Below are 15,292 nucleotides of genomic sequence, written 5' to 3'. Positions count from 1 at the left end.
CCTGGATTGGGATGCTTGAAGACATCCCAATCTGGCTTCTATAATCCTAAATGCTTTATTTGTTCCCTTAATTTTCTGAGAAGGTCAACTGTTCCTTCATTCTGCTTGGTCTCAAATATGCCAAATCCTGTCCTCAGTCATTGCTGTACTGGTTGTGTCCACATGGAACCCTGAAATGCCACTTGAAACATAATCTCTACTACAGCAGCCCAGACAATACTAATTGAACTCTTAGCCCCAAGGAATTTCTTGCTGAGCCCACTATTGGAATCTTAGGTCCCTATCATTTGCTAGAGAGAGGCAAAACACAAATCAACTATCTTTTGAAAATGAGCATTTATTGAATTTTGAGTTTACTAAGGAAAGTTTAAAAAGCAATGGTTATACATATTTACCAGAAATAATTAAACAAGCATGTATTTATTACATTTTTAGAAATAATTTGTAAAAAATAAAGTATGATTTTACTTTTGACTGTAACAAATTTCAAATAATAGTGATAAGTTAATTAGTAAACCATATATGTTATGCTGTTCTAAAACGTCTTTACAATCAGCCAGCTTAAACCTAGCACCTAAAAAGAAGAAAAAGAATAAAATAAAATCTTATCTAACCATATAACGCTAACAGATTGTTAATCAGTAACTTACATCCCTCCTTAATCATAGGCCTGTTTCTTCCCCCACCAGGGTAAACATTTATGAATGGTTGAGCTAGGGGGTTGCTAGAATTAACCCAGCATTTTGCACAGACCAGGCAAGCATTTTACCACAGAGCTAAAAGCCCAGCCCTTTTTCTATTGGATGTTGAGGCAGGTTCTAACTTGCTCAAACTGGCCTAGAAATTGAGGTCCTCCTGCTTCAGCTCCCAAGTAGCTGGGACTGCAGGTGTGCACCACATCACCCAGACATTATCTTGAGTATTATTATTTTTTGTTTGTTTGTTTGTTTTAATTTGCCATGAACATAGTATTCAATTTTGCCTGTTTTACTGACCTTTTTGCAAGTGGAATCACCAAATCTTTTGTTACTTTGTACAAGGCTGGAAAAAGAAACTTGAAACTCTCAATGTAAAAGCTCACCTAACTACACTATAATCTGAAAAAACAGATTTTAAGTGAAGAAACACTATCAAAGACAAAGAGGGATATTTCAGGCATAATGTCATCATCACAGTGCTCAGGGAACAGAATGTCCAGGATGCATATACGGGCTGGTTTTCCACAGCATGAAGCTCAGAACTCAATATTCTTTGAGCTTCTCTTTGGGATACTACCTCCTACTAGCACTTCCCATCATTGGATAGAATCAGCTCTTCAGGATTAACCAGTTCACTCTCAAATCCCCCAGCATAGTCCCTCACCCCTCTGTATTCTGAATGATACTCTTGAACCCAATTCTGTGCTTCCTTGAGTAGTATTGCAAAAACTGCTCCAGCATTACCAGCTTCAAGATTTTTCCCTTTGTGTGCTTCTCTGGCCTGAGTCACACATAGCAAAGTTCTCAGGGCTGGGTCACTGCCTCACGGGGCCCAGGTGATATCCACACTGCTCAAATTGCTATCAAAAACCTTTGGGTCAGGGAGACAGTTCCAGGTAATACTTGATCTCTCTTCACTATCAGGATTCTACTCAAGTAAACTTGACTATCAGAATTTTTACCCCTCATCATCTGTAGTTGGGAAAAGTGCTGAATCTTCTTCCACTAAATATGCAGACATCCTGATTTACAGTACTTCCAGAAAATACAGTCAAGGCAGTATGAAAACCTGAGGTAAATGCCACATTTTCTTCATGAGTACTCCCCTGGCTCAGGAACCACAACATCTTTGGTGTCCATGGCAGATGTAGAAACTCTGCTTCAAATGGTTTCCCAGAAACTTCTGGTGTAGGCAGCTCAGAAAGTGAGTTAGTTACTTATAAGATGAAATGATACAGCTTCTGTAAGTGATGTAAAATCAGCAAAGAATTCAGAAGATAAAGTTGCTATGGCCATTGATTATATTTCAAAACACTCAAAATAAAATCTAGAAAGATGTTAAAAATAAAAGTAATTTAAAATAGAATAAAAAATTATGAACCAAACTTTTGTGACTATTTATTCTACCAGCAAACTACATTATTATTCTCAGAACAATATGCAAAAGTATACTCTTGGCACACATTTCAAATTATATCATGTCTTGGTAATTCAAAGTATTCTAAACATTTTAAAAGAGTGATTAAAAAAAAGTCCACTGAGGGATGGTGTTGTGGCTTAGCAGTAGAGTGCTTTCCTTGCACGTGCAAGGCCCTGGGTTCAATCCTCAGCACAACATAAAAATAAATAAAATAAAGGTATTATGTCCAACTTCAAAAATAATTTTAAAAAACTGCTATGAGGAATGCAGATGTTTGCCTGGTAGCATTGTGCAAAGGTTAAAAGATCATACCCGGAGCCAGGTTCAGATCCTGCCTCTGCTATCTGCCCCTTGTCACTCACACTGGACACATTCTCTAACCTCCCCATATTTCAATTTTTCTCCTCTAAGAAACAGAGAAGGTATCTGGAGAAATGAAATAAAATTACACCGTATTTATAACAGTCTCTGGCTTATAGTGTGTCTCAAATATTAATCTTAGAAGCTGCTGTTATCAAGAATATGTGGAGTAGTTCTAAGTCCACTTAAATCTGTCCACTAAAGTAAAACAATGGACAAATTTGTAAGAAGAGAATTTTCTTCCTCACCATTAATGAAGATCTCTGTGTGAAAAGAGATGTAGCTTCTTGGGACACAGAGAGAAAAGAAACCTTTGGGGAGGAGGCAAAAACAAGTAAAATTGTGGCTTTTAATTGCAACATTAAGGTTAAATTAATCTGTCAACCCCAGAGGTGTCTTTATTTGGCTTACGTGGGTAGAAGGCAGTATCCTTCATTGGGAAAAACTGAACACAAGAATATTTTGCTTATTTATTTATTCACTGATGCATTTTGCTAGTGGGATTAGGGAGAGGAAAAAGAAATCTGATTTTGGAGTGGCTCATTTGGAAATGTTTAGTAGGTAGGCAGACATATAGTGCTAGAACTCAAAGAAGAGGTGAGGACTGAAAATACAAATGTGAAGGTCCTAATCATGTAAATGGTCACTGAAGACATGGGAATGGATGAGGCCATTTGGGAACAGTGGACAGAGAAGGAATGGAAGAGAAAGCCTAGAACTCCAAGGAACACCAATACTTTGGGTATTGGAGAAGGTGGGCAGTCAGAGGTGACTAAAATGTCAACAGAGGAAGAAGCAAAGATTTGGTTATCACAAAAACCAAAGGAAAAGATTTTTAAGAAAGAATTGCTCAACATTATCAAGTGTGGCAGAGAGGTCAGGTAAGATAGAACTAAAGAGGGCACACTGGTGAGTGTAGTTTCAGTGAAAAGGTGGAAGCCAGATGACCATTGGAAATGGAGACAGGGAACACAGACAACTCATCTCAAGTCTTTGAGTAATAAAGAGAGAATTCAGGGTGGCAGCAAGATGGGGTATGACATAAAGGAAGGAATTCATTTTAACATCCAAGAGTACTAAGTGTGCTGTAGTAGGAGTGGGAAAGAACCAGACTGGGAAAAAAATGAAGATGAATAATGGATCCAGTCCTGAGAAAGTCAGAGGGAAGGGATTTAGAGGACAGTTAGGAGAATGGGTGCTGGACAAGAGAATGTATCCTCTTTCATTATGAGGAATAAAAAGAAAAGAAAAAGATTTGATATAGTCAAATTTATCATTGAATTTTCATTGCCCAGAATTGTTCTAATGAAAACTTTCATAGAAACAGCATAGCACTACTTGGCATGTAGCAGGTCCTCAAATGTTAGTGTGATACATATTTTCTTACAATTTTACAAAAATCTTTGCAGCTTCATATAAGAAAATACTTCAATTGGATCACACAAAACTTAATGATAAATAAAAATTTTTTAAATAGCATGCCTTTTCTGGGGTAGGAGTAGGTGTTACTCTCTGATGAGGGATTAATATTCAAAATTTATAAGGAATTCACAAAACTCAATAGCAGAAAACAACAACAACAAACAACCAAAAAAAGCAAAACTCAATTAAAAATGGGCTAAAAATTTGAATAAACTTTTTTTCAAAAGAAGACACATAGATGACCAACTGGAATATGAAGAGAAACTTAACAGTATTCATTAGTGAAATGTAACTAAAACTACAATGAGATAATACTCCACAACAATTAAAGCAACAATTATAAATAGATAAAATAGAATAAGTTCTGGCCAGGATGTGGAGAAAAGACAACACTTATACAGTATTGGTGGGGATGTAACTGGTATGGCCAAAAAAAAAAACAAAACAGTATGGAAGCGTCTCAAAAAATGAAAAAAGAGTTGGGCACAGTGCTGAACAATTATAATTCTAGGTAGTTGGGAGGCTCAGGCAGGAAGATTACAACTGACTTGGGCAATTTAGTGAAACCTGTCTCCAAAGGGCTGGGAGCCAGGTTTGGTGGCTTACACAAACAACCCCAGCCTTGAGGCTTTGAGGCATGATAATTACAAGTCTGAGCAACTTAATGAGACCTCAGCAATTTAATGAGACAAGTCTCAAATTAAAAAATAAAAAAGGTTGGGCCAGGTGTGGTGGCACATGCCTATAATCCCTGTGGCTTGAGAGGCTAAGGCAGGAGGATCACAAGTTCAACGCTAACTTCAGCAACAGAGAGGCACTAAGCAATCAGTAAGACCCTGTTTCTAAATATAATACAAAATAGGGCTGGGGATGTGGTTCAGTGGTCAAATACCGTTGAGTTCAATCCCTGATTTAAAAAAAAGGGGGGTTAGGATTAAGCACAGTGGTAAAGTACCCCTGGGTTCAATTCCCATTACCATTAAAAAATTAAAAATAGAACCATAATATTATCCAGCAACCTGATCCCTGGGTATTAATCCAAAGGAAATAAAACTAACATTTTGAAGAGACAACTGCAACTCCATATTCACTTCAGCATTATTTGCAATAGCCCAAATAGGGAAACTGCCTTAAGGGATGAATGAAGAAAGAAAATGTGATGTGAGATATATATACACACATACACACACACACATACACACACACACACACACACACACACACATACACAAAGGGTACTATTCAGGCTTTAAAAAAAAGTATGGGGGTAAAAATTTCGCCATATACAACAATGTAGATAAACCTGGAGAATATTATGCCAAGTGAAATAACCCAGACACAGAAAAATACTGCTTGATCTCACTTGTATAGAATGTAAAAGTCAAACTCATTGAATGAAATAAATTTATTTGGCTACATCTATACAAATTCGTCAATTCCACACTTTCTAGAAATAAAAATACAGATGCAGAAGACACAATAAAAAGTAAAATGAAAAATTCCTAGATTAATTCAAGGAAAGACCTCATAATGAAATTTTGAGAACACACACCACAGTCTAGAAAACCAAACAAACACCCCAATTTCAGTAAGATTTAAAAATCCTGCAAGGACATAGGAAATTGAAAACAGTTTATGAACTGTGACCTTCTGAAAAAGGTAAACTAAAAAGAAAGTGAAAGGAATCAGGGTTGGAGTAGAGAAAGGAAAATGAGATGGTACATAGTGGATTTTTAGGGCAATGGGACTATTCTACCTGGCACTACATAGTAGTACTGGATGATGGATACATTCTGCATGGTACTGTATGACAGATACATCTCATCACACTTGTTAAAAGGGTTGGGAATCTAGCTTTGTGAATGAAGGGCAATGAAGTGCGAAGTTCAATCCCAGTCCTGCAATTATAAAAAAATATGGAGAAAGCAACAAGGGAATATAGAACTCGAAAGGTGATGTGAACTGTGGCATCTATACCTAGTCCAAACTATGCCTTTCAGAAGAAGGTAAAAATGTTTCCCAGAGATGCATAAAACTATTACCTTTCTGAATAAGACAAAGAAATGTACAATAACATAAAAAATAAATAAAAAGTTAGGTCTTAAAAATTAAGAAAAAGTGAGGCTGTCTGTTATTTAAAAAGTACTGTATATTTGAACGAAAAGATTTTTTGCTGCTTTGTGAATATTATAAAAGCACAGGTGAAAATAATAGCTGTGAGCAGTTTCTATAATCACATATTTTATTATTTTATGGGCAGTTTTCTCAAGGAACATGTGGCTCTTAGTGTATATACCACCGTGTTCACTGAAGCTTTGCTTGCAATAGCCAAAATACGGAAATAACCTAAGTGTCCCTCAACACATGAAAGGATTCTTTAAATGGTGATATGGTGGTATATAGCCACAATGAAATACTATTCACCCTACAAAAACAGGAAATTGTCATTTATAACAATATGGATGACAGTATGTTAAGTGAGGAGATTATGTTATGTGAAATAAGACAAGTAGTAGGAGAAAAATCCTACACTCTCACTTACATGTGGAATCTAAGAGTCAATATCATAAAAGTGGAGAGTAGAATGGTGTTGACCAAGTCTCATGTGTGTGGCAGAGTGGCAGGAGTCAGCCGGTAGGGTAGATGGGGAAAAGGGGAGACTTTGGTAAACAGGCACAAGGCTAAGTTAAAAAGGAGGAGGGCTATAATTAACAATATTGTGTAATTCAAAATAGCTAAGACAGAATTTTAAATGCTTTCATCACAAACAAATAACAAATACTGAGGTGATGCATATGCTAATTTATCTGAAACATCACATGGTACCCCATAAACATATGTGAGTAGTTTATTAATTAAAAATAAAATTTGTGTAGGAATATTTACTGGTTTTCATAGATACATGTAAAGCTTTACATAAACTGCAAAATGTTTTGTTTTAAGACTTCACTCCAAAGATTTTCTTATGTCCCTGCTTAAAACATTTCTCTTGTTCTGGTAAATTCCTGGAGTCTTCTACATGTAGGTATGTAGTAGTTGCATTGTAAAGAAAAGATACAGGAGCAAGGGATAAGAGTTTAATGACATTTTTATATGTATTATGAAAGCATTCTGTTGGTATTAGCACAAAAGTTCTTATCAAAAGAGAAATACATAATTCTAGAGGAGTAAAATATATGGGAGTTTCTTTAACAGGAATATAAAGTAGTGGAATCAGAAAAGCCTGTATAGACCACCAAGACATTCTTGGAGAGACAGATAAGGAGAAGAATGAAAATGTTGACATTATTGAGATTAAGAGTGAAAGAGCTAATGAGACAGTTGGAGCATAACAAAACAGCACAAAGAGTGCTGCAAACTTTAGTGTGAAGGTCCATTCTGGCTGTCTGGGTTATCCTTATGATAATGATATCACAAGGATACAAACTCCTGCAGCTGAAGTAAATTACCATAAAAAAAACAGCAACACTACTAGCTAGCTCTACTTTGAAGGAAGGTCTGGGGAGGAGCCTGGAAGGGCTCTACCTAAACAAATGTGAAAGGATGAGATTGCAAGGAGGCTATATATAAAAGGCCTTTACTGAGCACACATGCTAGGTATTTCTTTAGTGGCATAGTTGTTTTTTCATTTTTTTTGTCTTGAATTTTATTTTTGATATTTTTATTGGGGTATCATAGCTATTACACATTTATGGAATTTTTTGTTACATGTTCATACATGCACTTTTATAAGAATATAATTTAGCTAATATCACTCCTTAGCACTTTTCCCTCACTCACCTTCTCCCACTCCCTGGTCCCTTTCCTCTTTTGATCTCCCACTGATTTTTAGGAGATCCACCCCAACTTTTGTTTTCCTTTTTCTTTCTACCTCTACATATCAGAGAAAAACATGACAACCCTTGATCTTCTGAGTTTGGCTTATTTTGTTTAACATGATAGTCTCTAGTTCCATCCATTTTCTTGCAAATGACATAATATTTTTTATTTATGGCTCAATAAAGTTTCATTGTGTATGTACACCACACTTTCTTAATACATTCATCTGTTGATGGACACCAAGGCTAGATACATAGGTTGGTTATTGTGAATTGTGTTGCTATAAACATGGATATACATGTATCCTTATAGTATGATGACTTTAATTCTTTAGGATAAATACTGAGGAGTGGTATAGCTGGGTCATATGGTGGTTTCATTAAAGGAAACTCCATACTGATTTCCAAAGGGGTTGTACTAATATACAATCCCACCAACAGTGTAAAAGTGTCCCTTTCTCTCTATATCCTCTCCAGCATTTATTATTATTTGTATTCTTGATGACGGCCATTTTGACTGTTGTGAGATTTGCATTTCCCTAATTGCTAATGTTGAACATGTTTTTCATATATTTGTTGGCCATTTGTATTTCTTCTTTTAAGAAGTGTCTGTTTAATACATTAGCATGTTTATTTTTATTAATTGGGTTATTTGATTTTTTTGAGTTCTTTATATATTCTAGATATTAATCCTCTCTCAAAACAGTAGCTAGCAAAGATTTTCTCCCATTCTGTAGGTTCTCTCTTTCCATTCCTAATTGTTGCCTTTGCTGTGCAGAAGCCTTTTAATTTGGAGCCATCCCATTTATTAACACTTAGCATTATTTCCTGAGCTTTAGGGGTCCTATTGAGAAAGTCATTGCCTATGCCTGTATGCTGGGGTGTTGATCCTATATTTTCTTGTAGGAGTTGAATTGTTTTTTAGTGCAATAGTGGCACAGTTTTACTGTGCAATCTCCTGCTGATAATGATCATGATTAGTACGAATAATCTTCATATTTATGTATCACTTGACCTGTTTTACACCACTCCTAACATCGAGGAAACCTAAGATTGAATAAGGTAGGTGAGTTAGAGAAACTACAAAAAAAATATTTAAAACATCTTCTTAATTATTTTTAATGCTAAACAGATGTTTCTTTGAAGGCAATATAATACAGCAGAGAGTTATATGGCTGCTGGGTTTTAAATAAGTTAGAGAAGCAAAAACAGTTTTCAAATTCATTTTGACTTGTTACAAGCTGATATATTAGTTTTCGCAAGTGAAGAAATGCTAAGTGCTGATATTGCAGTTATTACTGAATTCCTGGTTGCTGAAGGAAGCCTGACAAATTATTAGTATAATAAATTTACAATTCTCAAAATAATTCAATTGCAAATACATATTATCTGTATTACTAGCTTGTTGATTATTTTTCCATTAGTAGAAATTGTGTCATTTATAGTGGCTCATTTACAGTTGCTTAAAAATGATTCTTTATTACTTTACTCTAAAACAAAATTTTAGAACCAATTACCTATTTTGCAAGCTCTATGAACAATATTTTAATGACTTTTCTGGGGCAAATATATCTGAAGTTGTTCATATCTTGTACATGAAAATTGCAATGTTCACAGAACAGTCCAAGAAAGATAGTCAGGTGAGCTTGCTAGATGTCATTTATTAACAATAAGGAATAACCAAAATGTACAGATGAGACATAGAGTGATATTTTAAAAATATAAAACTTACTGGGAACCTGAACAGGTTAAAAAAGATTAACAATAGAAGATAAAATGTTAATAATTTGTTCAGACATCGGCACTAGAGAATTCCCAGAAACTGCTATTGAAATGAGGTTGCAGTCTGTGGACAAGGAAATATATAAAATTTTAACTAGAGAGAGGATGTTACTAAATGAGCTTATTCTAATGCTATGTTACTGATGACTCATATGAAACAAAAATAAACATGCAAAGTCTAAAATCAACATTATGTGTAGTTCCTCATTTCATCAGGCTAAAATAGGTCTTGAGTGTAAGTCAGATTCTAAGCCATGATGCATGAAATACCAAATGATTAGGAAGAGTCTAAAAATTTCTTCTGAAACTAATTACCAGGGTTAAGACAAAAAGGAAAAAAATGTAAAACAGCAGATGGACTTCCAATTTTTAGTTTGTTTTTAATACTCACATCCCTATTTTCTCTCTCTCTCTCTTTTGTTTTTTTAGTTATTAATAGTCCTTTATTTATTTATTTATCTGCAATACTGAGACTCAAACCCAGTGCCTCACACATTCCAGGCAAGTGAGCTACCGCTGAGCCACAATCCCATCTTCCTATTTGCTCTTGGCCCTAACAATGTTCCAGTCTCTATCTTTAAAAATAAACACATAAAATAAAATTGCTACTTGTTCTTGTTTCCTCCCTTTTACCTCATTCCATTTTTCTCCTTCTTTTCATCAACAAACCTTCCAAAAGTACAGTTACACTCCATGCTTCTGAGCTTCACTGCCTGCTCACTTGCTTAGTAATGGAAACCTGGTTTTTGCTAGTAGGACTCAATGAAAGGTCTCCCTCAGAGCTCGCTAATGTCTTGTCAAATAAAGACAGCAGCTCTATCCCCACCCCATGTATCCACACAGTGCCAGAGCCATTTTATTTCCATATTTTTATTGTTGTATCATGCCCCTCATTTTCCTGAAACAGGTCTCTTTCTACCAAAATTCCAGCCTCTGGCCCTTGAGTATCGTTCTATTTGCTATCCCTCCACCACCTACATACCTTCATACACCTTGCTTGCACCTTACATTCAGAGATCCAAAAGAAATATGTATAAAAGATAAATGCAGTAAATTGGAAACAAAAAGGATATCCAAAATGAACAATCCTTAATTTACATTCCAATCCTTAAACAATAGTATGTATGGCACTATTAAAATAACATATGCTAAAGTTCTTAACAACTTGGAAAATGCTTATTTTTATAATATCAGTTTTAAATAAAACAAGTTTAAATATGTGTATGCAATTTAGTTTCAACTATGTAAAGAGATGAATAGGAGGAAACTAGAAAGCTATACTCCAAAATGTTATTAGTGATAACTGCTGATGGTTAACATTTTTCCTTCTTGGTAATTTTATGCATTTTCCAAATTTTCTATACTGATCTTGTTATAATTTTAGACTCAGTAAAAAAGTGAATTCAAGATCATTTGCTGGGCTGGGATTATGGCTCAATGGTAGAGTGCTTGCCTACCATGTGTAAGGCACTGGGTTTCAATCCTCAGCCCAACAGATAAATAAATAAATTAAATTGAGGTATTGTGTCCATCTATATCTAAAAAATAATTAAAAGATCATATTGCCTACTGAAGTAAGCCCTATTTTTATGTTGGCATTCACACAAAATCTAACCCTCAATACACTTTCCAGTCTTGTCCCTCACTATATCCCAAAATATTCTCTGGTCTCTTGCTGGACACTACATTTTCAACAATGCATTCCTTCATGGTTGTGTCCATGACTTAGCAAGTCTGTCAAAAGTAGGAAATGTCAACCCTGAAGAACTTAGTCCCCTAAACCCTAATACATACCTGGAGGACAATGCTCAGAATCACCTAAGAAAAAAAGAAATCCTTTTATTCAATCCATAATGGATATACTGGTAGCAATAAGAAACATAAAACTCACTGGCTAACATGATACATGATAACATTTTCTCTTGAGTATAAACTGCCACAAAAGTTAAAAATTCCTAATAGAATTTAGATAAATAACCTGATCCTAAAAACCTAAACTTAATAAAAATAATAGCCACTTATAGATGGTGGAGATCAAGATAAATCAGAATAATAAAATCTTTATACATTGTACAGATAGGACAATAAACACCAAGAAAAATAATTTCATAATATAAAAAAAGCAAAAAATAACAAGTAGTTTAATGCCTGAAGCAGTATCTAGTAAATACTCAACAGGTATTCATTAGATAAAAGATTGCACTTACCCAAGTAATTAGATTGTACTTGATGAGAATTAGTCAGAAAACACTTGTTTTAGAAAATGACTTTTTTATATAATTTACATAATATTCAATTACCTATTTAAAAGATGTTCAATGGTTTTTAGTATATTTAGTATGTGAAATCATCATAATCAATTTTAGAACATTTTTGTTGTTGTTATAAAACTGCTTTAATCGAGTTCTATCTGCATTACAAGCCCAGGGACAGGCAATGGAATGTGCTCATGGCCACTGCGCTCCACATACAATACTGAGCCTGTAATCACTGTTATCAAAATATATGTGTCACCATAAAAAAACGATGTGCCCCTCCACATCTCAACAGGTATAAAAAATTATAAATATTTACACCCTTGTCACACTCTATGAAACTGGGGATGAGAGGAGACCGGCCCTGTTGCTGGCCTGGTGGCCCGGTGGGACCAAGGCGTCCCCCAGAGTAGGAGGGTGGTCAGAACCTGGAGGTTCCCACCGCCTGGAGTCCCAGCATCAGAGCAGACAAGAACAGAAACATGACTTTGGTCCAAAATTTGAAGCAAAGGGAATAAAAAAAAAAACAACAACAAAACAACAACAACCAAAACAAACAAACCAACCCTAAAAGTTCTAGAGCTGGTCTTCCTAGGCAGATCTTGGAGGCTGAGTAAGGCCACTGAGGAGGGCAGTGCACAGCAAGGCCCTGCCCCCTGGGGAGGCTGGGTCATGCCTATGATTTAATTGATTAAAAAGAATAAAATAGAAAGTACAGCATACAAAGTAATACCAAGAGAAAGATCACACTCATACCACTGGATCCTCTTCCTATAAAAAGGTATTTATAAATATTTCTTCTGCAAATAAATGAAAAGATTAGGATATTTGGTCAACTGGAAATATTACTAGGCACAGATATCTGCAACCACATCAGAATATGATACAAAGGTTATAACAAAAGGCTAAAAGCTCAAAGAGGCTGGGTTTGTTCCCTCTGGGCCTGGCCAAGCGAGGGGAACCTGGGTGGCTGGAGGGCATGGGGAGAATCATGTCACTTGACATGATTCAAGTCACTTGACATGAGAGGGTGTCAGCCAGCCCTGCTGGCACCTTGGTCTCCACTCTGTCCCAGCACTGGGCACATGATCCCTCAGAGCAGGAGTCTGCTTTGCCTTTGCCTGGAGCAGATCCCTAGCCCCCGGCTCCCTGGGTCACCTTGGGTGGGCATGCTGCTACAAGGCAGGGAGGTTTAAGGCACCAGGAGGCCAGGTCATGGTTGGGGGCTCCCTGAGGGCTGCATGCCCAACATGCCCTGCAAGGCAGGGTGCTGGGTCTGGCCTGGCCTGACCCTGGGCAGGTTGGGGACCCTTTCTGCAGTCCCCGAGTGTTCTGAGCCATCAGTCACCACAAGGTCAGCAAGGTGAGCTAGATTTTATTTTTTAAAAAACAGGTAAACTGATTTCACTTTAAAAATAAAATAAAATAAAATCTCTGGTCTGTTAAGGTTACTTCAGCTCCTTCTTAAAGTGGCTTTTCTCTGGAATGACAGAAGTGCCTCCGGACCCCGGGCGGGGGCTGGGCCCCTAGATGGTGGACTTGGAGAAGGAGACTCACAGGTCACAGGTGTTGGTTCTCCCCCAGGTCATGGTTGTGCAGGTCGATGAGCGCCTGCACCGCCTCCTCCAGGGAGCCCATCTGGATCAGCGCCATCTTGTGGTCCTTCTGGAAGAATTTGAACCCCTTGACCTTGCCCCTGTTGCTGGAGAACAGGACCTTGAGGTCTTGCTCCGTGAAGAAAGGCAGGATGTTGGAGAGATGCAGGGGGGCGGAGGGCAGGAAGATGTTCTGGAGTTCTTGGAGGCCGGCTTCTTGAAGGGGTGCAGGGGGAGTTGCCGTAGTCCTTGGTGAGGCCCTGGTCCTCCTGGCCCTCAGGCGGCAGCTGTACGTTCTGGTGCTTGAACAGCTAATGCGAGGGGCTTCCCATGCCGCTTGTGCCCTTTGAGGTGGCTCATGGCCAGCTAGGACTGGCTGCCATCTGCCATCTGCACCAGCGCATTTTCCTTCTTGTTGAACAAGATCTTCACCCGCTGCACGTCCCCATAGACGCTGAAAAGAATAAAGAGGCTTTGGGGTGTTACTCTCTCCGGGTTCAGGTTGCTGACCAGCAGGATGGAGTTCCCAGACCCCGCCAGGCCTGGGATGGTGATTTGTCTTGCGGGCAGCCATGGCAGCTGCAGCTGATGGAATGGCCAATGGGGCCAGGGCTCCGTGCCTGTTAGGAACAGGCAGACCTGTGGCTGGAGGAATTGCAAAGGTGGGAGGGAACCCAGCTCCTGCACATGGAGAGGCTGAGATTAAACCAGGTGCACCGAAGACCGTGGCCATGGTCTGGTCCATTGAGGGCTGGCTGTCCCCAGAGGGCAGGTCTGGGTGCCTGTAATCGTGGCTCTTGTCCTTATTGTACTTGACGTTGGGCTGGTGAGCTTGGAGAAGTCCATGCGCAGCGCGAAGCAGGCATTGTAATGTTCTGCCCATCCAGAAACAGCTTGGCGCGCTGGGCACTCACAGGATTGGCATACTGCAGCAACGCCTGGAAGTGGTTGTTTTTGGTGAATGTGATAATCTTCAGGACTGTGCCACCGAACTTGGAGAAGATCTGGTGCAGCACGTCCAGGATCACAGGGTAGAAGAAGTTCTCCACGATGATCCTGAGCACGGGTCTCTGCCCAGTCATTGCCATCCCAGCTTCCACGGCAGCGGTGGAGGTGGCCAAGGCCAGGTTCCCCCACTGGACTGAGTTCACGGCCTGCAGTGCCTCCTGGGCCGCACTTGGTTTGGGGAGCTGTCAGTCTTGAGCTCCTTGTGGTTGGAGAACTGAATGTAGATGGGCTGGCTGCAGCACAGGTGTCACCGAGGTGCAATAGTTGACCATGTGTTGGCCGCCTCCTGGGTGTTCATCTCAATGAAGGCTTGGTTTTTGTCCTTCAGCATCAGGAGGTTGGTGACTTTCCGAAAGGGCAACCCCAGGGAGATGACCTCGCCCTCTGTGACATCGCTGGGCAGCTTGCAGATATGGATCATGCAGGAGGGGACTCCCGCACTCCTGCTGTCACCTTTGAACTTCTTATTGTCATTTCCATTTGCTGCAGAAGCAGAGTTGCTGCTCATGATAAAGGGTCCATTAGTGACACATGTAGAGAAAAGCTCGTCAGACCGCTTAATGCCAACTGCTATGTCTGGGACCATGCTGTCTATGGCACACAGAGCAGATCCGCAGGGGATGGAGTGGAGGATCCAGAAATTTAGAATATTTTTATTACCTCCAAAAGAAAGCTTGCACCCATTAGTAGTCATTCTGTACCTCCCTCCCACCCCTCAGACTCAAGTGACAACCATTTATCCACCAATTGTTTCTAATATTTTGATTTTTCCAGATATTTCAAATAAATGGAATCATACAATATGTGGTCTTTTTGTGACTGGCTTCTTAGCATGGTGTTTCACCTACAGTGCAGCATGTATCAATACTTCATTTCTTTTTGTTGCCAAATAATATTCCCTTTTATGGATACACCGCATTTTATTCAGCTGACA

General features: G+C 38.5%; 1 pseudogene across 1 annotated transcript; it reads right to left on the bottom strand.

Annotated features, from left to right (window-relative positions):
- Window positions 1–13,315: 13,315 nt before the first annotated feature.
- Window positions 13,316–14,944, bottom strand: LOC308656772 (polypyrimidine tract-binding protein 1-like; annotated as a pseudogene). The gene is made up of 2 exons: window positions 14,068–14,944; window positions 13,316–13,989 (listed from the first exon to the last, which is right to left on the bottom strand). The product of its transcript is annotated as a polypyrimidine tract-binding protein 1-like (transcript).
- Window positions 14,945–15,292: the final 348 nt, after the last annotated feature.

Source organism: Spermophilus citellus, assembly GCF_964194105.1.
Source record: "Spermophilus citellus genome assembly, chromosome: 9".
Lineage (NCBI taxonomy): Eukaryota > Metazoa > Chordata > Mammalia > Rodentia > Sciuridae > Spermophilus > Spermophilus citellus.
This window is presented reverse-complemented; position numbering and strand designations above follow the sequence as displayed.